At 34.9% G+C, this 23,562-nt stretch overlaps 1 protein-coding gene across 1 annotated transcript in view; it reads right to left on the bottom strand.

Annotated features, from left to right (window-relative positions):
• The window catches only part of LOC124357220 (zinc finger protein 768-like), a 158,047-nt gene that overhangs the window by 31,735 nt on the left and 102,750 nt on the right, over positions 1–23,562 (bottom strand). The window lies entirely within an intron of this gene.

The raw sequence follows: 23,562 nt of genomic DNA on the forward strand, positions 1-23,562 counted from the left end.
ACTATCCAGATAATACAATTCAAATTTGACGTAAAAATTCACCTTTAACTGCAATATTTATTTAATATAAACCATGCTCATGCTTGATCAGAAGAGTAATGCAGATATCATAATTACTATCTTACGTTGGCTACAAATATAAAGAATGTTATAAAATCAACCTTAGTTGTTTTTTTTGACAGAAGTATGGTTCTCAAAACTCCGTGTGTACATATTCTCTCGATCGAGACAACAAAGCAAGCTCAATCGTGGCATCGGAGATATAACTAATTTAATCTAAAATTTATTATAGTAAAGAAAAAAAATTTACTAAGTAATATAAGGACTTCGGTTCTTAAGATTTGCGTGCGAAGCCGTGGGTAACAGCTAGATGCAGGAATATGGTAGAGGCTCACGATGGAACGCAGCAGTGTACTGTTTTCAACATTGCGTGCGAAGACTTTTGCATTGAAATGCGCAGCAAACTAGTCTGTACTATGGAATCGTGAACTATTGGACCGATCTACATGCTATGCCCACCGATTCAGGATTCCGCCCCACTGGTTACAGAAATACCCATAAGAAATGCATTGCAGCAAACATATGTTAACGTCAGCTATTACACTTATAGTTTTAAAGCATAGAGTAAGCTTACGACAAATTTTGTTTAAACTGTTTTTGCAATCACTGTTAAACATAGACTTTACTATCCAGTGACGACTGAGAATCAGAAGAGTAATGCAGACTATCTTACGTTGGCTACAATGTTATAAAATCAACCTTAGACAGAAGTATGGTTCTCAGAACTCCGTGTGCGATGCTCAATCGTGGCATCGGAGCACTAAGTAATATAAGGACTTCGGTTCTTAAGATTTGCGTGCGAATTAACAGCTAGATAGAGGCAGGAATATGGTACATACCTTCATAATACGCCCAAGAGGCTCACGATGGAACGACTATCAATTATCTCAGCATAGTGTACTGCGCGTGCGAAGCCGCCAACGCGTGCGCGCCGGGCCCGCTAGTCTAATATATATATTCTAGCAGTAGTTTCACCAAAGATTTAGAAAGTGAGGGTAAGCAGATTTTAAGACTTCAATATTATTCAGACATCTACATATGATACGCATTTGTCTATTATTGTTTATGGCGGTTGATCCACTTTTCAATGATGTGATCAAATTAGTGGGGTTGAGTGAGATAGTATGCATTGGTGGACATGCATTGCACCCTATAACCAAACAACCGAAATGATCCTAAAATGTAGTTTAACACTGGTTAGACCACATAAAAATATCGTAGGCCTATAATCTGGACCGTATAATTGAAATTTTATTACGTTATGTGTTTTGGAAAATGCCCAATCTTGGCCTTCAATTGCTGTTTAATTTAGTAAACGAAGCGTGAACCCTTAATTTCGGGAGCCAGATCTCTAGAAAATTATACAAAATCAACATTTCATTTGTAAATATTAGAAAATGATTCGAGTTCTACCCCACAGTTGTTTATTTTATTTCCTAGTGTTTGAGTGGATAGTGGAGTAAATGAGCTAGTTCAGTGCATTTCCAGCAATAAAATTATATGGATATTACCCATAATATGGGTGACCACAGATTTCACTCCAAATTATGCAGGAAATTACAAAAATAAACATTTCCGGCGTGAAACAAAACACTTATTTTGCTTTCGACATTCTTATGGAAGGAGAGGCCTTGTTCGTGAGCCTTGTTCGTTTACGACCTACCTGGTTCTGTATTATGTACATCATACTTATAACGTCATACAACCAAAATTAAACATTACGACCATTTATTAACTGAAAGTCATTTCGTGTAAAAAGTAAGCGTTGCAAATTCCCCATGACAGCCAAACAAGCGGAAATAATAAAGTGTAGAGAGTATACGAAACGATCTGTTATCTTGTTCAAAGCCAAACAAAGATGAACGGGTCCCAGCGTTATTATTCTTTTAAATGGCCAAGCACTCCTTTTCAAAGAAAGAAGTGTTCCTTGGAAATTTACCTAACAGGTGCTCCTGGTGTTCGGAGAGTGCTGTTTATTCAAATCGAAGGTGATCAAAGTGACAAACAGTGGGAGGATTGTCAGTAAACCAGCAGGGGAGCCGAAGTTTTGGCGGGAATGGGAACGGCGGGAGATAATTCTTCCATTAATGTTTGGCAAGCCTTGTCTTACAACGGTCGCTATTAACATGGAAGCTTCGGCGAGCCCAGGGCAGATGGATGAGGCCGTGGAGTTGTTCACTGCCTTAGAACGGGCTGTTCATCAAAGATTATCACTTGCGGAGGTCAGCATACGTAATATGTTAACAAGGTTTTAGAAAAGGCCAAATGGAACTGGAAGTCGTATCAACCCCCATAAGAGCGATAAAAAACATGTTCTTACAGTTTAGGATGTAATTGTACACATAACAACGAGCAAAGGTTTGTTGAGCAAGATTGTTGTGAAGAAGTTCACGCTTCACACTTTCTACATATTCCTTGGAAAAGATATTTCTATCCAAACTCACTATCTATTACCAAAGTCACAAGTAGAGGCCTATGCAGAGATTGTAGTAAAGCGTCGATGACCTTCCTTCTAATCTGTAATATAACGATGTTAGTGAGCGATTGTAGTGACAGAAGCATATATTGGTGAATATCAAGGTTGAAAAGAATGCATCACTATCTTTTATAGTGAATACTGTACGGAGACTCATATTTTACCATTTTCACCGTCATAAGCGTTTCACTACGACAGGATAAGCAAAAAATTAAAAAGAAGTAGTATATCGATATGGGAAGCTTGTAAACATTTACAATAACATTTCCCAGAATGAAGCTGCTACAGTATAAATATAAGCCGTGTACATAGCTCTCATAAGCTATAGACAGGGTCCTTCTCGCCTATGCAGCCACACTATACACTCCGTACCCTTATATATCTTACATTCATAGTACAATGCCAGGTACATAACCAGGACAGACCCATTTACACAGTTAGCGCGAATACATTGATACTCTGAAGATTTTTCCCGAGACAATTACATTATGAATTACCAAATCTTTCAAAATTAGATGGAAATTGTTGTATACTAATGTACTTGTCTGTATTTTTAATTATTTGTTGGAAACAGAACATAACATAATGCTGTACTTCTGACATTTAATTGGATGGTGACAAAATTACAGGTGGAATCGAGAATTGTTGATCAGTTAAAACCACACGCAACTGTAAGAATTGCTTTGGAACATAAACAATGCTAATTAATAGTTTTAGTTCACATTGTTTCTTTGGAAACGCCAAAAATACTATTTTTATCTGCATAAGGTCTTTTTAAGTTTGATATTGACGATGGATGGTTTAAAAGGATTTTGGACTCCTCGCAAACGGCCCTACTGAGGAGAAGAAATTCCAACTGTGTAAAAATTATTCCTTTTCATACTATAACTAACCATATAATTGTTTTAAAGCAAAATGATATATGAGTTGTTTTATGCGTCCCAGATTGGTACTAATCTAAATTAAATAGTCCATCTTACAGTGACTGGATTAAAATAAATGTGTTATCCGTTCAGTAATTGCATGACTTTTCTTCACTTAAGAGAAAAATGGTATTTTTGTGGCCGAAGGGCATTAAAACACAGTAAGATGGAAGTTAAATGATCACCTGGCGTGATTTGTGGCCAGACCTGAGTTATAAGAGCAGTTCTGGCCACATGTCTTCTGATACCGCAGCAAACCAACTAAATTAGGGCGAATTAAGTCATTAACTTGTTATTTACATTGGCTGCCATAAAGTAGGCATCGTACATCAAGATAAGCCACTAATGTGCAGATATTATATATGCAGATGGCCTGGACCTGGATGCAGGTCTGAGAGCGAGTGACCCTGAGGAGCTAAATAAATTAAATAAGGTTTATTACTAGTTACTCAATAAAAGGTGAAGTATAATTTACATATATAAGTTGTTTTTTATGTTAAACATATCTACAGTAGAGTTTTTTAGAGTGGAATACGCTTTATAAAATTTGCTGAAAGCTCTGAACCTGGAACTAATATGACATGTTTAGATATAAGTCACTGAACCGTAGGCAAGTCTAATTTTATGTTTGGCAGGCAGGATGGTCAATAGAGGCATTTTCTCAATAGTGGACAGATTTGACATATGCTATCGAATAGTAAATATCGACTTTAAATCCCTAGTTCTTAACTCAAAGCATCCTATTTCGTTCTTGGATGTCTGGATGTCTTAATGAAAAACTAATATTTATTTATAATTTTAAAAAAATTGCAATTTAAGAACAGTGCTGCGTAAGAATAGATGAATCATAAAAGAATAACCAATTTAGGCACATAGGACTACCAAACTACTCTTCATATCACGTTTGGGTCACTGCAGTTAGTCTATACAGCCACTGGCAACATTTCATGATGGGACCTTTGTTTGATTCGATACAGGTTATTTGGATAATTATATAGGTTATAAATCTATCAACTGTCTTCGAACCGGACTTGCCCCCGGGCAGCATATAGCGGTGCGCAGATGCTAAACAGCTCATTTAAACATTCTTCAATACTTGCTCTGCCAAATGATGGACTTTGTCTGCAGCATCTCGTTTTGTACTTTTCATTGACAGTTAAGCATTGCGGGCATCTTTATGCTTAACTGCATGGTCATACTCTTTAATACATACTCTTAAGTAGATGTTTATAGAATAAACCCCCACCCCTCTTGACACGCAATGAAATGAGGTTTTAAAATGTAACGTTGCTATTGTATTATTAAACCCCCCCCCTCACAATTAATGAGGAGATATCAAGAACACTACCACTACATAATACATTGAACCGAGCATAACTATCAAGTTTAATTTTAAAATAAATGCATTAACGAGATAATATTATAAATACATATACAATGAATCATTCTTTTTTTAAATTATCTTAGTTTTCCTTTAATGAACTCATGAAGAGAGAGTGAGAAAACTGACACATAAATAATTCGAATGCTTATACGAGGTAAAATAAGAACAATCCCTCAAATATAGAAAAAGTCACTGCTGCAATTATGTTTTATCACGTTTTTAGTACATTCACAGTAGATGGAGGTATTCCCTTATATGTATCCCTAAAAGTAATTCTATATAATGGCATCACAAAGTTATGACACTATTAGATTATCTATAATACTTGCACGGTTGAAACCGGTAGAGAACCCTGCCGCCCGTTAAGCAATTAGATAGTAATATTCAAGAACGTATTAGTCGTAAAAGTTCAGAAAATCATACTAGTATGAATCCACTCTTCATACATCACATTAATTAGTCTACACATTTTCAGCAAAAACACTCCGAGTTTAACAACTCAGGAACTGCACGATTGTGTTTGACAAATCTGTGCTACAACTTAGTTTCACCCAGAAAAAAAAAAAAAAACAGTCTATAAAAGGCGACTGTATCTGTACCGACCGCGAGCATAGGAAATAGGGCAATTTGAAGTCAGAACATGCCGCGCGATAGTCAACCTCTCTGTTTGATTGGTAATTGAGACCGAGGAGGTAAATGGACGAGGAGAGATAGGACTCGATTTACTTGTTGTATAATGAGAAAAGAACGAATTGAACACGTAAACTAGATTAGCAGGAGTTCTGTGGGCGGAGTGTAGTGGACGACTGCAGAGGAAGATAACATGTTCACTCTATCTAGTACTCTAGTCGCGACACAGACACGTGTATGTGTCCTATATCTGTGTTGTGTCTGCGATGCTGAATACGCAGCCAACTTAACTACACTCCGATTCAAACAGTCTGTACTAATTTGTTCGTTTGCACTATGAAAACAATACATTTCGACCTGTCAGGGACAGGTGAGGACAACAAATAAAAATAATCAAACATACTTCAAGTGATTAAACTTAGTTAATACTGTAAAAAAACTTTTCTAGGAGCAAATATTGAAATTAATTTTATTTTACTGCAACTTACAGATGTAGGAACCTTGTCAGAAAAATAAATGAGTCCAATGGTTGTAAGTAAACAAACATGAAATAAAAACAAACATATTTATTGGCCACTGAAATGATTATAATTTCATATTAATCTAGCGGTGGTATCTAGATTTAATAATGACCTAACGTATGAGAATACAATCTTCAGATAAGGTTAGAACGTTTTATATTTAGGAGTATTTGGTTCCCTGTTTCTTACGGGTAAAAGAAATCAATTAAAACCTCGTTCCTGTCAATGGAATCAAACGAACTCGATGAATATTCTGCGGCGGACGGTCTAAGCCGGGATTGTAAATGATTGACAGATTTGGGGAAATAATCTGGCAGATTGACAGCCGAGTTCCCAAATATAATCCGGCCCGTAATCCGCCAGGTAACATTGCAGAACTCGATTGGCGGAACAGGTTGTCTGATTAGCGGAGCTTGATTATGCGCACACTCTGGCAGTTTGGCGTGAACGTTCGCTCTCTTGGAAACTGTACATTTCTCTCCTCTCAGCGCCATTAAAACAAAATGATTGATTAGGTGTCTTTGTTGTCTGTACAGTTTGTTGTATGCAACCAGTCACCACATCGTCGACAACTTGAATTATTAACCCTAATACGATTTTAACCAATTGCCTGTGATTTGATAGTCTAGTTGTGCCAATTCTTTAGGAATATAAATTGAAAATAAATATTGAAACCGCTTAGAGTTAGGAAAGTGATGGGTTATTTTAAATATTTAGGTATGCAAAAGTAGGAAACTTTTCTATTGGCGTTGTAAATATAGTTGTTTTGAACCATCAGGATGGAATTACATTTTAAAATATATAGTATATAACTAAAGATTAAACGTGTTACCGCTTTTAAGACTGTTCTTCATAATATAAATATTTGTGTACATACAGTTTGTAGATAGCACGATGTTATAAAATGAATGCTTTTTAAATCATAGGTTCTGAAACAATTGGAGGCATGAAATACATGTAAGAATTTCTTATAATTAATTAACGAAATTTCTAAAAACATTAATTTTTTATATAAATCCGTGACCTCCAAAATTTATCATGCTAAATGCAAAACTTTGAGTGCAAATACATTTTAAGGGGTGTTTTAATTCCAAACATATAAGAGGGTTCATACAAAAATATTTCTTTACTAAATAAACTTACACAATCTACTACCCCCGCAGCAAATACAAATTCATAACGAAATAAATTTGTTACAGAAGTTAATACAGAATTTTAATAGTTGCCAAAGCAAGAAGGCTAGAAATTCACACTAGTTAAAAACTATTTAAATAAAAAAGCTTTTAATATGATTTAAATTTGTCACATTTGTGGAGTTTTCAAATCAACTCTGCAATATCCTGCTGGGAGATAGACGATCCCATCGTCATGAGTTCTCATAAGAATGGCGTTGGAAGCCCTCCCTTTCAGTTTCTTATTAACAAGAGGTGACAAGGCGAGAAATTGCATGGAATAAGATTTTGAGTTTTTGGAGATTCCATAAGTATTTTTAGGAACTAGCCAAATATTTATTAAAGGATGGAAGTGAACTTGACGTAGTGAAATTGACAGGAATAACATTTTGAACTTTAGGAGAGTACTCCATATGTTTTAAGGAACTGTCCAAATACTCAGTAAAGAACAGAAGTGAACAAGGCGAAATTGCATGGAATAAGATTATGAATTTTCGGAGAGTGCTCCAAACTTTCTTTCCGGAACTGGCCAAATACTTACTAAAAATAATTGTGCACAGGAGCGTGGTCATCATAGAATAACTATGTAAACGTCTTTGAATGTGAGTGAAAATTCAGAGTAATTCTACTACTATTTCCATATGATTGACTTTTCAACACAATAAGCTTTACTGCCTTAGAAATAAAATACAAGAATAGACTAGAAATACAATCAATAGTTTTTTTTAGAAGTTTTGAAATTTAGACTCCAACAGAATGAACAGTTAAGTCAAATATAATACTAGTACAAACAAGTTTCGTAAATTCTTTTTTCTATCCATGTAAAATATATTTATTTGTTTGTGTCTTTTAGTTATGCATAACTTGTTCAGTACCCTTTCTAAAATTATCCAAGATAACAAATGTCTGGTTTATAACGCAAAATGTTGAAGTTACTGCTCAGGAGATATCTATGACAATGACGACAATACCGACGATCACAGAGGTGTGTTGGAGGCATTCTTCGGGTCACAATGACTCCATTGTGAGAGCTGATGGTAGTTGACCGTTTTTGGCTCGGAGTCCAGATCGGATCTCGGATCGTGACCCTGTCGCTCTCGCGGTGATCTGGCCGCTATCAATTCCGGGTCAGCATGACTAGCTATCGACACTGCGTCACAACCCACGTGACCTTCACACGACACGACAGCTGGTAAAGGTCAGTTTTGATGCAGTAAATCCGCATTGTGTGGCAACACTGCCCAGCCACATGTACGAAATACGAGTATTTAATATTAAATCATTACTGTTATTTAATGAAGTGGATTAAGCCTTGAACGTTTTTGTCTTTACGTGCGAAGCGACGACCGACCGTATAAATTCGTTCAAGAACCTTAAAAACATTTAGGTACAAATTATGAATGATCATTTTATCATGCTGTAAATATTAATAATAAAACGATCAATTAATCAAAAAGTTTAACATATCTAAAACATTATAAGCTATAGTGAATTCATCGTCATACTTTTATCAGGATTGTACAGTAGTATATGACACAAAATAAAACAGAATGATTTTTATTGGAGGAGGATCTCTTCTTATTGGAAAAAAACGATTTTATACTATTTTATACAAGAAAAATTCACAATTACCCAACATTATTGGATAATTGTGAATTTTTCTTTTATAAAATAATAGAAAATGATTTTTATGTTTATACTTACCTAATAGGAACGGTAAATTCACTAATTTCTACTTAGATTACATTAATATTACTGATATAAGCACTGATGAGTATTTAAGTAATAAATTGTTAAAATAATACAAATTGCAACTTAGCAGATATTGAGATATTGGTTTCACCTACTGCTCAGGAAGAGGAATTCTAGCGAAAGCAACTGAAATAATTTGAGACTTTTAAGTTTTTTTATCAACGATAATTACATTTAAACCTACTAAATAACTTTTCAATGAAAAGATTATGCTTTGATCCAATTTTTATCATATTTGTATTTTTGTAATAACTGAGCCCATTTATAGAATGGAAATACAAGTAATAAATGTTACTTTTTGTTGTTATTTAATAGTATGTCTATGGAATGAATGTAGGTGGTGTAAAATATCAACAAATCGTTTGTTACAACATTTATTACTTGTATTTCCATTCTATAAATGGGCTCAGTATTTCGTAACTTTAGAGTATTAAGAGAACTGTTTAGAGGCATAAAAGATAAAAAGTAAGAAAGTCTCATATCAATATCGAGTTCAATGAAAGTGACTAACCAAAAGCCACACTCCTTATTGAGACATCGTTGTTCAAGGTGTACATTGTGAGGAACAAAGCACACTAATAGCTCAACCCCCTGCAGTTAAAACATTCAACCCCCCCTCGTCATGGCCTCGGCCAATGGCAGCAACAGCATTAAGACAATAACTATCACCGGAATGTGCATCTCAGCGTGTGTATCAAGTCTGGTCTAATCTATCTCATTACAACCGCATTCTATAGCTGTACAAGGCACCTGGGATACAGGTAGAATGCCACAGCCAATGAAGGTGGAGAAGTACGAGTGTAAGATGAGTATTACAGTCCAAGAGAGATAACGTAAAATTTTTCTATAATCTACTTTTTTGTAAAATATGCTAAACAATTCCTTCAAATGTTATCGTCCTCTTTAAAATTAAAATAGTGAATGTACTAAGAAGTGTTTCTAGTCGAACAAAGGATCTGTAAACCTCAATGCCGTTGGTAAATGAGAAAATTAAGGTATCAAAAGTGTGTTGAACGAGCGGTAAGAATGTCTTCTTTGGGTTTCTTTAAAATCCATATTATATCGAAAAATCTATCTTATCATCATTCCAAGTGCTGTTATTATTAATGTTCGTAAAAATAAAATTCAAACCAAGGGTATCTGACTTAACAGAATATTATGGTAGTTTGTTGGTGGTGAAATTCAATGTCTTATTAGTAGGCACAAATGAAACTTTATGGCATATTTTGGCCATAATTTCAGAACACCATTACTTAAAATTGTTGTTCTAGTATTGTTGTAGGTTTTAAAAAAAACCTGCCATCTGAACTCAATTTATTATGAACGCAAAGTTCCTTAAAAGGTTCGGTCATGCTTTAGCCGTAAATACCTACATAAGCTTATTGTAGTTGCAGTCGTATTACTCCCTTATCTGGTACAAAATATATCCAAATAAGAAAATTTGTTAAAAAAAGTTTTGTTAAAAATATACTTTTAATCGTACATTTTTAGCAATTGTTAAGTACATAATTTTTTATAATTTATGTAATGTAGATATCGAAGACCAAAATACTATTAAACTTTTAATACAGATTTAAAGACAGTCATAAGACCCACTATAGTTCATTTTTACAGAGGTAGGTTTCTCAGACATGCATATGTATATATCTTCTTGGTCGGGGCAACAAAGCAAACTCGACTGTGGCAACAGAAATATATTCGACTGAAAGTAAATTACAATGGCTGAAAGTAGACACTTTATGACCGAAGTTTGCCTCTCTGACCTGTGTTCGTATATATGTTTTCTTGAACGGAGAGAAACAGGACAAACTCAGCTATGGTGTCGAAATTTAATTCTTTCGAATCAGAAGTGGTCATCGCAATGACTAAAATAACAGCAATCCGCAATTTGAAGCTGTTAACAAAGAACACTGTCATAATATTTACCTGAAATATACATACTTCCGATACTGCATAGAACCCCAAAATTTATTTCTGAAAAGCTAAGTACTTCGGTATTAGAATTCGTACCCTAAAATCGTTCAAGTTTTACTGAGATCGTTGAAGATATTCAATCAAATATCATGAAATGTTGGAATAAAATTCGAGTTATTTTACGGCTACTTATACGAACGGTTTCAGTCTCCGACTTTAGTGACCCAAAACACTGTTATTTTAACTTTATTTTAAAATCGCTCATAAGATTGGACTATTTTTCAGTGACTTATCTCAGGATTGTTTAGAATGTCATTTATAAAGAACATATACCCACGGAGTCCCTGTTTTCAATTTGCAATTGCGTGCGTAGCCGCGGGTAATTTATAGTTGAAATACACCCTTGTCCAAAATAAATATAACGCCAGGCGTTTTGTTTGTTTCGGCGTTTCGTGAAACTCCATCTTCTTCAGTATTTATATCGAATGATAGTGGATATATCTACACGAAATGTTTATTGACTACAAAATAACATTTTATTGGTAGAATGTCTCTACTCACTGAATGAGCTAAATGAGATTTAGAATTGTAGTGTAGATTAATTTTATTTATAACAAGTAGACACGTATGACAATAACTTTTACGATGTAAAAGTTGTCTCTGAGAATGAAGAAGTTTGAATTGACTTGACTTGTACCGAGAGGAACCTGTCATCGTCACGGCCTAGTCCCGCCACCGCGCTGTCTCGCGCCTGCCACTCCGGACTACAAATGGCGGTATTATTCGCCATCACTCTTCGCTGTTATTGTGATTTTGCCATCTTTGCACAGTCGATCCATTTCTCGCTTTATTGCTATGTGACAGCTACCATTCCGCCTCTTTATTAATTATTATTGCCTACGTGATTGTCGCTATTAGTTTGATCAAACGGACCTTCTGATGGTTGCGTGTTATGTGTATCTTTCAGAAGATGTTTAGCGCACATCCGAGAATGAACATCTAGCATTTATTATTTTAAATACATATACGACAAAGTTATGTTCCATGCCAGGAATGTATTTTCCAAAATAGCACCGTGAGAAATGTATTAGACTTTACCCTGGTAGAGGAAATTTTGAATAAATTAATCTCTATAATCTCCTTTACTTTAAACCACCCTTTCGAGATAGTTAATCTGGAGATAATGTTAGAAGTCATCGTATATTAATAATGTTTACTGTTAAACCTTTTTATGTCCTCCTTTTAGTACTATTAAGCTTTATGGCATATTTTGGAACTACACAATTACTTAGAATTGTTGTTCTGACATTGTTTTAGGATAAGATAAACCTGTCCTCTGGACTCAATTTATTATGAACCCAAATTTCCTTGAAAGGCTTACCGTACTAATGCATCAGCAGTAGAAACCTGCATAAGCTTATTATATTTGAACTTGAGGTACGTATCGAGTATATCCACATAAGAAGATTAGTTTTACTCTTATTTAACTCTTGGCGTTTACAGTTTTATCACAAAAACGCTAAGGACGACGGTACCTTACTTAAACTTAAAGGAATGTTTTTAAGGCAGGTGAGAAAATACTTTCATGACAACTGTACTTAATTATGTTAATTTCTAATCATTAACTAGTAAGCTAACTGGTAATTTGCCGTATTGTATGGCCAATGCTTTCATATATTACGCCATCACACTCTTTCCTGTTTCTCAAATACGAGACAAAAGATGTATGCGCGATTGCAGTATTTATATTGGATTTCTTAGCAGGGATTAACGCACAGCAGAATATGCTCTTAGGTTACAGTGGGCTGGCTAGCGGAGGAGATATTTACTGGCTATTGTCTGTTTGGTGGCCAAAGGTGGCCAGGGATCTGGGGCCGACCGATCCACCCACTAACCTCTACCGGGCTGGAACTATGATTCAGATTTATTACTGGTACCTCTACGTAAAGTAGGCAACAGTTTCCAAATAAAACAAATCCACCACATGTCTATGAGCCATGGTAGTCGTGTGTGCTCATGATATTTCCTTCGTTTATGCGTCGTTACTTGTAAAAAGCTCACTTTCTCTAAACTCGTAAATTGATTGAGCGATTTTCCAACAAGATTCTTATGTGATTCGTTACAGACCCGCATCAGAGTCTGGATTTTTCCAGAGTAGGTTGAACCAGATATGTGAAAGGAGCTCAGACTTCCTGCTCTTTCAACTTGTACTGTAGTAGTCTTGCTGATTTTCTATAGAGTTCTGCATGGTCACGATCCATCAAGAGAAAATGAGTTCCAAAGCATACCTTTCGTTTGAGAGATCCGTCCGTTTCTCCCTACTTTGGATTTATATGATTTGGGTAGTCAGATGATATTCTTTTATTGATTTACATAACAAAATTGAAAAGTTTCAAGAGAAGGTCATGCTTCGTTGGTTAACGTTATAAACAATGTCTGACAAAATACGTGCACTATCAATATGACTTTTTTACCAGCAACATTCTATGAGAAATATGCTAAAACTTTTCAACTAAAGGAAACTTTTGAGTTATGGTTTCTGTATTAGAATTTGAAGATGTGTCTTTTGTTATGTGTCTGACGAATATAGTCTTGCTATTGAAAGGTCTAAAAAAAAAAATAAATGATCATTTATTTAAAACAAGTGTTATTATGAATTTCTGAGTTACATTTTATGCCGTGTTATGTAAAAATAGGCTACTTCACGTATTCTTATGTCTATTCATGTATGATACACAGACTCAGCAAGATGGGACATTTGCAGGAATAAACTTATCATACAAGTGACCCACATAGGGGGTATAAGTAAGGTAGTTCCTTGTAAACAGATGTGCTGTGCGAGAAATGGCACAGTCTACAAATGGTCATGGATTCCTCATACGTTTCACGATCCTGCTATATGACCGCTCCGCCCCCCGCCTTCCTCTCTCCCTGCCATTAAAGTCTCCGGAATCAAACCTCTTACCGGCGGTATTTAATGAGCGTCGTGGGCATTTCTGGCGATATGATCTGGGGCTGCCCGCCCACCTGCGAGCCCCTGTGACTTCCTTTCGCTCGCTCGTTAGTTCCGGGGACTACAGACCAGAGTTAAAGTACTTTGGCAGTTTCAACGCCCAGATCTCGGTTATTTCAATAGAATTAACTTCTACACTCTTTGACGCATAACAACTCCCTCCGTTGCACAAATTTTCTAGAAGGTTTTAGGTAGCATTTATATAACTGTTACTGTACCCGACCAACTAATTCGGGCGAGAATTAAAACGAGTTCTTTACTTTTAGCAGCCGTCATACCATTCCTATAACCCCTCCTATAGACTCAGCAGGGGTCGACACTAGAGGGCCTACCTGAGTTGTTACAGTCTCAGTTTATTATCCAGAGGGGTTTAAATCCCAAGTTGGGTACATCTGTTTTTACTATAACGATCTGTATCTTACAGCCTAAAGTAATGTGCTACGGTTCCGAACTATAGCTTTAGATATTAAAATAGCACTTGAAGAGTATCCAATTAATAGTTCTTCATGTTTTTGTATTAATGTAATGCACATTTAACCATCACCAATATTGACGTAGGCTACACAAAGGAATCATGTTTGTTCTCTATGTTTTATTGAGATTTTATAAAACTATAGAAATATAACAGCTTGTTAGTTATAATTTATAATTTAATGTAATCATGCTAGATAATCAAATTATAAATTGTCATAGCTACAAAAACAAATTATAATCTCAGCTATATTATGTCAATTACTTCTAAAGCTCAGTTGTTCTAGTTATAGTTCCAGTCTTACAAGGTTATCTGTTGTTGAAGTTTCATACTCAACGCAAAGAACTAAATTAATATTTCTAAAACTGAATAAATTTTGAACTTTGAAGATGCAATAAACTGGTAGAGGATATGAATATCCCATTAGGTTACCCTTTGATTTATGTTACCCTTTTTTTGCTTAGAATTTGTATTATTGTGTATTTAGTTTTGTTCTTGCACCTATTAGCTTATTCTGTCTGAGTATTATAAATGAATAAGAGAAATTATAATGAATAAGATAACCAATAATTCAATTAACTAGTAAAGATAATTACATAAATTGGTTGGTAAGAGCAGAAAATAATAAACCAATTAAAAATGATGAAACGGCATTGGCAAGAGAGGCGAGCATCGGGTACTGAGGCAGAGAGTCGTGTTAGTGTCAATGTCAGTGTCAGGTTCGATGACATCTGGTTCTCGACTGATCAGCTGTTTGCAGACTACATTTGAACAATGAGGCGGCAATCAGCTGTATGTGTCATTTCCTGCAACGTCAATTTGGCTTTGTTGGCTGTTAATAATTATGAATGATCGGGCTTTCTTTTGTCTGATGAATTTTAACATCACGGATAAAATGTTATAGTCCCGGTATTGTTTTGGAATAAAAAAGCATTCAGAATATTATGCTTTCTAAAATAACCTTATTTTCGTAACGTTCCTATCATTGTATCACAAAAAGGAGCTGCTATTACGAAATTATGTAAAGATCTTATGGATTTCTTTACTAAAACAAACAAAATTATTACTTAATCTTTACGCTACCTTATTTTACATAGTTTTATAAGAATATCAGGTTTTAAATATTTGTTATTCAATAATTGCAGTAGATGTATCCTATTTGTTACAAAATAAACATTTTGGTAATAATATTAGTTGTTAGGGCTGGTAGGAAACAAAGCATATTGATGACCAAGGAGATGGTCCAAGTTAAACTACATGAGCTCAAAACTATAAGGAATTTCGATAAAAAGTTCAATAATAAGTAGGCTATACTTTTTTAGTGAATTTGTTTTCTCGATATGTATAATGGTGCTCTTTGTACAACAACCAGAAGCAATCAATAATATATTTTCATCAATTTAAAAATATTGATGGGTTTTTTATACAATGTATGTAAAGACAAAACTGGGTAAGTCTTCGTATGAAATATGATGCGCGAGAATGTCTTTGTAATACCTAAATTATGGAAGGAAAACAATGGTTTATTGTTTTACATAAATGAAATAGTCTTCGTTCTCTGAATGTCAATATAAAACTGTCTTTAACCATCGGAACAACGTGAAAACACCCGCCGAACATATGATCACGCTCTGCAAACATCTTAGTCCCGTTCGAGTATTAAAATACTGTTAGTGGAGGGAGTAACGGCCATAAACAACGTCACAGTATAAATATTGATAGCGGGCAGTTCTCTGTCTTCGGTCTCTATTATATCTGTCTGCTCCATAAACATAAGCCCATAAACGGCCTCACAAACCATACAACGTTCAATAGTACACCGCGGGAGCTCTGCACCAAACAGACTTTGCTATACTCGTACTTCAACGATCCTTCCTATACAATAGAGAAGCGTTGCATTATATTTAACTCAATTGTATAATTGCAATATTTAATTTCACTTTCTTCTATAAAATATAAATTTATCCTATAGATCAAAGGTTAAGTTTGAGACTACGGAAATGGAGTTACACAGACTGAAGAGACTAATTATGTGCGTGTTAGTGAAAGTTGATGGATAAAATTTCTCTATAGTGAATACGTTTTGAAACACGCCCTTCCTGCAGAGGCATACTAAATTCTAAACGCACCTTTCTTTCAACAGGCATACTAAATTTCTACTGGTAAAAATTGATGCATTGCTTTAACTAACTACTGCAAAAACAGTTTTATACAAAGAACGGAAATGTATTAGATCAGTTAGTGCAGACTGACTAACAACTGGACAGATCAGTAGTTGAGGGAATCGAAACTTCGTTGTCTCGATCGTAAATACACGATCACTCACCTCATTGTCAGTGCAGCCACGAAAATTCAAATTGGATTTTTTTGAAAAATAAAACTGAAACGATGAAGTATTTATTGGAGCTTTTCAAGAAATGATCGTATACTTTCATAGTAATTATACTGGACTCTAAGAATCTATTAAGTGTGTTTTTAATACGTAATAAATTGTAAAGATAGTGTATGTATGTGTAATTAATGAAGTCCATAATTAATGAGCTATGATACATTTAGAATTAATCTCAGGGATAGATTTAGTCTTAGAATTCTTTGGAACTAATATAGAAGTTTCTGTTGCTAAATCTTATTTTCTTCCAGAAACCAAATAATAGAATTTAATTTTAGGTATGCAATAAAACAAATATAAATCAGTAGTACGACTATATTTGAAAAAGGAGGTCGAAATAAGAGAGTATTAAAAGGGTTACAAATATGAAATTATAATATTTTTTTATATTACATTTTTCTTAGCTTGACACACTTTAAAACAACCGTCACACGTGTAAATAAATGTTACAGCAGCATCAGTTAAATGTATAAGACCCTTAACCAGGCGACATTCAGTTTTGGCTGACGGTAACCTACTATTCATGTGTCTGACAGTCGGTTTTAAGGGTGTCAAGCTATGTAAGTATGTTCTGAGAACAAATTATAAATTTCATATTATTAATCTTTTCAATACTCTCCCATTTAAACCTCCACTAAAACTAACCCGGCTGGTATCGATTTCTTTCTTAGAAAAATTCCTTTTTTCGATTTCAAGAAAAAAAGATTTTGGGCTTACACAAAAACAGGTCAGTGCAAAGCAGGTCTCGGTTGTTAAATATAATTCCAGTAATTAAGTGAGGTAGAAATGGTTTCTTACCGCTAACTTTGTAAATAGTTTTTATTTTAATAGTATCATAAATTTTATTACCGCAGTTTAACTTAGTATTTAACCGTTTTCTGTTACTTCGAGAGTGCAGCATACAAAGACAATCTTGTGTTCAATATCTATAACGTCGAGTCGTTTCCTCCAGCTCCGAAGCTGAAACTGCCTTCTGGATCAGATTGGTCGATCTAATTTAGATTTCTTCATTCGAATCTTAATCAGGCTATTTTTATGCATTGCAACAGTTCCAAGTGGAAAGGTTATTCAACCAGAGGACCTGTCCGGGTTTGTCAAAACTTACAGCTAGTAGTTACTAACGGATTAATTGAAATAGAGAAAGTAATCATATGTACTACGTTTGGATCGAATAAACACTATATGAAAGTCCATTTCGGAGTTTAAATAATGACACTGTAATATTTTGAATTGAACTGGCTGCTAGATATGGCAAGAAAATCTCCAAATTAATGTGTGTGTGTGTTTACCAAACAAATTTATTACAGTATAATTGAGTTTGTTATGATTCCACGAGTATCTATTATTGCACTGTACAATTTTAGCAACATTAAGAAAATTTGTGCTCCAGACTGGCGTGAGTGACCACTACAGTACTGGCCTGACTATCACTGCCACTGCCACATCGCCTCACAATGACAACCTTACTAACGAATCAACTACACAATACTACACTGATAAGAATCTGCTCGGCCGTAATCTCGCTCACTTGAACTGGGAACCTGTTTTGAGTTGCCAGGATATCACAATATGCGCTAAACAATTTGAAAATACATTATCTCATCTTATTAAAGCTTCGTCAAAACCTGTAATTAACTATTCCACACGCTCAAAAAAATTAAAACCATGGATTACATCCGATTTGGTCAAATTAATTCGCATTAGAGACAAAGTAAGTAAAAAATTAAAAAAAACAACCTTTTAATCATGATCTCTATCAATTTTTTCGTACATTAAGATACAATTTAAGCAAATCTCTTAAACAATCTAAAAAGCAATATTATAGAACTAAACTTGAAAATTTTCAAAACAATCCCAAAATGTTCTGGTCTATCGTAAATGAGCTCGCAGGTAAAATTAAGGAGAGATATTCCTTTCCGATCCAAAAATGTTATCAGATACTCCGTATATAACTCACGGTTTGTGTAAAGAAGTAGCTAATGATTTTAATTCCTTTTTCTCCGCGGTTGGATGGCTAGTGCCATCGACTCGAGTGGGGACCCAGTTTTGAGTGATGCGGATTACAGACAAGACACCGTGTTCACATTGAGCACTGTTACCGAACTTGATGTAATACGGCACGTGACTGGACTGCGTGGGGGATCCGCCCCTGGACGTGATGGTGTCTCGGCTGACGTGTTAAAAGACAATGTTTATGTCTTCTCTAAGCCCCTTCAGCATTTAATAAATCTAAGTATTTCTTCTGTATTTTCCCGGGTATCTTTAAAATCGCTAAGGTCATTCCTCTGCATAAAGGAGATAGCTTCTTAGATAAAAATAATTTCCGCCCCATCAGTCTTTTGAGTGTATTCTCCAAGATCCTTGAGCGTATATTGAAAGAACAATTAGTTGCCTATCTTTCTAACAACCAAATCTTGTGCGAGTGTCAGTATGGGTTCAGAAAGGATAGGAACATTTCTGATGCTCTTTTTGATGTCAACAGACAAATCAATGATGCTATATCTAACAAAATGCGCTTTATTTTAATATTTCTTGATTTGAGGAAGGCCTTTGATAGCATTGATAGAAATAGGTTGCTCCTTAAATTGGTGGCCACTGGAGTTCGGGGTAATGCGCTTTCATGGTTCTCGACCTACCTCACAAGTAGGTTGCAGACCGGGTCTGTCTGTGGGACCGAGAGTGACGCGCTTCCGGTGGACTACGGGGTGGTTCAGGGCAGTACGCTGGGCCCAATTCTGTTTTTGATTTATATTAACAATATCTCTAAATTGAACTTAAATGGCAATCCTGTTTTAATTGCAGATGATAGCTTAATTTTAATAAAAGGTAGCGACTGGGTTGATGCCCGTTCTAACGCTCTACATGACCTCATGGTCTTAAAAATGGTTTGACCAAAATATTCTTTCATTAAATACATCAAAGACTAAGTTTATGCCCATCTCTCTCCGGGAGACCACAGACTATGCCCTCGGCGACCTCGTGGTCCATAATTGTGGCAGTTACAACAATGAACTTTGTTCTTGTGAAGCTATTGAAAATGTATCGTCTTATAAATATTTGGGTATATTCTTTGACACGCGCTTAAAATGGTCTGCACATGTTGAATATGTAAAAAAGAGAGCAAGGAAATATATATTTGCGTTTAAACAATTAATTGAAATTTTAAATGAAAAAGAAATTAAACTTGCTTATTTCGCCTATGCCCAGTCGTTGTTCTCGTTTGGAATAATAGCCTGGGGTGGAGCGTATAAAACTCTTTTGCAACCTCTGCAAGTGGTTCAGAAGGCAATCTTAAAAGCCGGTTTCAAAAAATCTAGGAGATATCCTACTGACACTTCATATCAAGAAACTGCCATTCTATCAATTCGAAAAATATTCATTAAAACACTCCTTGTTCATATTTATAAACATTTTTATACAATTTTCTCTACAACTTCGCATTCTCATAACACACGATACTCACGGAATATTGGTGTCTCATCAATGCAAATCAGTAAATCCTTCTCATCTACAAATTCTCTTTATATATCCCATATTCTGTATAGAAATATCTGTAAATACTTTCCTGACAACCAAATATTCAACTCACCGTCAATATATACACGCAAGAAACGCTCGAATGAATGGCTGTATCTTATCAGCGCGGAGGAGGCCGAGGTAATTATTACGGCTGACTATAGACGGACCTGACTTTTGACCCTGCCTCCCCCCTCGTAATGCCACTTCAACAGCACCGATGATGCCTCTATGGTTTTTTCTACATTTTATACATTTATTTTTTATTTCACAACATTTCGGTAAGAAATCTGCTAGTAATAGGTTAGGTTGTTCTGCGTGTTGACCTTTTGATCTTTAAAATACACCATTCCTCAATTGTTTTTCATCTCTTAAATCTTTCCTTTAAACTATTGGTAGTATGTACGCTAATAAATTCCAATACCGTATTATGTAAATACGGTTTTTTGGAGCGCGCGCGCGTGTGTGTGTGTGGTGTTGATGTTATATGATAATTAATCACCCGATTCAATTCGTCCACAATCTCCAGAGAAGCAACTCGAGCCTATGCACAGGCTTTCTGACCATGTAGGCTCATTTCCTAGGCCACTTTAATTTGTTGAGTGTAATATTTTCATGTTTAATGTTTTTTAAGTACACATTTAACTATTATAGTAACAAGATAATATAGATTTGATAGTAAATGTGCTCGCATGTAAATATCTTTGGGAAATAAATTATGATTCAATTCAATTCAATTTATTTTTCAGCAAATTACAAAACACTATTCATTACTAAATCTGAGAATTTGAAGTTATTTTTTAAGTAAAGTATATTAAGCGTCTAGAATACAATAGAATCAATGGTATTTCTGATTATTTACACTTTCGAACAACAAACAACTAAAATCCGGTAGAACCTTATACGCATGCAAAATTTATTATACTACTATATAATTAAGTTTTGTTTTATTTGCCTAAAAGTAGTAATTTAATCATGAATGAATAACCATCTATCTATGTGTATTAGCAGTATAATACTTACTTTTTTCTATTTTTAAGATAAAGGTGCAGACAGCTTGTGAAAAAATAACTTGATTATATATTTATTTCTGTAATTAATTTCCTGAAGGTATTATATATAAGAAAAAGAATTATACATCCTTTGGCGATTGTCTCAGAATGTATCTTATTAAAGATAATCAAGAGTGATAAAGCGTTTCGTATTTCGATTTCTTCGCACGATTCAGTTTTTAAAATCTACTATCCCAAATTAAAATATCTGTTATATTTATTCACACAGCTTGTGAAAAATAGCTTAATTATCTAAATAAAAAAGGCCAGAAATAATTAGTTGTAAATTTAAAATGTTATTAAAATGTTTTGTATTTAATACTTTACGTATATCTATCTACTTAGACAATTTGGTTCGCTCTTCGCTTGTCGTGGTGAGTCCCTATTGAACTGCAGCTATGTTTTTTTGTTTTCTTTAGGAGGAAAATTAATGAGAGGTAGGTTACCTTAGTTAATAACGACTATTTGTTACTTTTTAAGAGATGAACTATTTAGGAGATCGATATGAATATTTTACCAGAATAATATTATTGATTTATCTGTACTGAATCCATTCGTTGTAAAATTATATTGCTTTCGTCACTGTATACTATCGCCGGGGTCAGCCGGGAAAGTGAGGTTAGGGCAATGATGTCTCTGCGCTATCAGCTGTCAGATCACAGAGCCTCCTATCAGAACAGCTGTTTGTAACAAATCAGCTGGCAACAGATTAGCTTTTCTCGAGCCATGACGAGCACAAACAAGATATCAAGTTCAGCAGAGCTACGGTTCCCGTGACCTTACCGATCTGTCAGCGAGGCGATATGCCGCCACTAGAAAGTTTCCCTAAGGGGTGAAAGTGGATTGGTTTTAAACTACATCCCTCATGCACGATACCACTAACAAATGTTTAATTGATTGAAATAATCACACACAATTTTATTTTATATTGTTTATTTGATTGATAAAATTTTTCTTGGATTTCCTGAGATTTCTAACCTTAAGATTCGATGTGCAGTTGTGACAAAAACATTTCACTGTGGCAGTTTTTACACCTTATAATCCACATATTATCATACTCTTGTTATATGGTACAATGTACTTTATGATAACAATAGACAGAAAGTAAAATTAGTTCTTAGCAAACGTGTATAAAAATAATTCGTCTTGCAGTTCAGCGCATACGGAGATTGGAATAAATGTCCAAACATACAAGTATGAGCGATTTTCGATTGAATGTTAAAAGTTGAGTAACTCATTCCTACTTATGTCTCGCACGTTCATGATTGTAACGAAACAAATTAAGCTGATGGTTCATAAGTAACTATTGAAAGTAAGCATCACGAATCAAGTAAAGTGCATTGACTAGAAAGAGAACGTTACCATTCGGTTAAAGGCTTCTCTAGAGAGTGCCGCACCTCAAGAAGGCAGAGCTGGCTGAGGCCATGTTTATGTAACAGGCGGCGATATAATGGTGGCAGACGGGCAAACACAGCTGCCAGCTTTCAATAAGTGCACTGCACCGCCTTGCAATGGTGTGTACTTTATTTAAGGCAGACAAGTTACTGTACTAACCGCAGATAGAAAAAGGAAACTTGGTTGTGTCTCGATGAATGGGGCACTCATTTTAATGCATTCTAATTTTGAGAGTATATCATAAGAGGAACAATTCCATGTCGAAGTTTAGAAATGGTAACTCTATTATATACAAAACGGATATCAGTCTTTATTAGTTTTTTATGATAATAAACTTTGAATGGGCCCTATTATTCTCGAGTCAGAGTCAGTTAATAATCCTTTGGATAAAGTGAATCATGATACTGCATCGTCTGAACAAGGTGAACCATGAATAATACATCATCGTTTGAGTAAATAAAACTATTGGGTATCTATGATTTGGTAACTATTTGTATGAAGTGAACCATGGATAAAGCATAGTTTTATCACATTTCTTGCTTAAGTTGAAAAAGCAAGACAACCCCCATTTAAGAGTAGTAATCACTCAGCAGTCTATCTTAAAATATCAATATTATAAATGCACTTCCCATAACTCACATTTGTGTGAACATGTTTTGTATTTCCTTCTCAAAGGTTTATTGTGAAGGATTCATAGTCCTTAAGAAAGTTCTTCGAATTTAGTGGCATCCCTAATCGGAAGAAAGTAACTTTTGACAATTGAAATGTCAGGCGCTAATAGTACATCAGCGGAGAAGTTTAACTTTTTTTATTTAATAGCCTATTGCATACACTATATATAAATGTAATGAATTGCTTAGCAAAAATATTTTTATGATTTTTTTATAAAAGAT

Source organism: Homalodisca vitripennis, chromosome 3 (genome assembly GCF_021130785.1).
Source record: "Homalodisca vitripennis isolate AUS2020 chromosome 3, UT_GWSS_2.1, whole genome shotgun sequence".
Classification (NCBI taxonomy): domain Eukaryota; kingdom Metazoa; phylum Arthropoda; class Insecta; order Hemiptera; family Cicadellidae; genus Homalodisca; species Homalodisca vitripennis.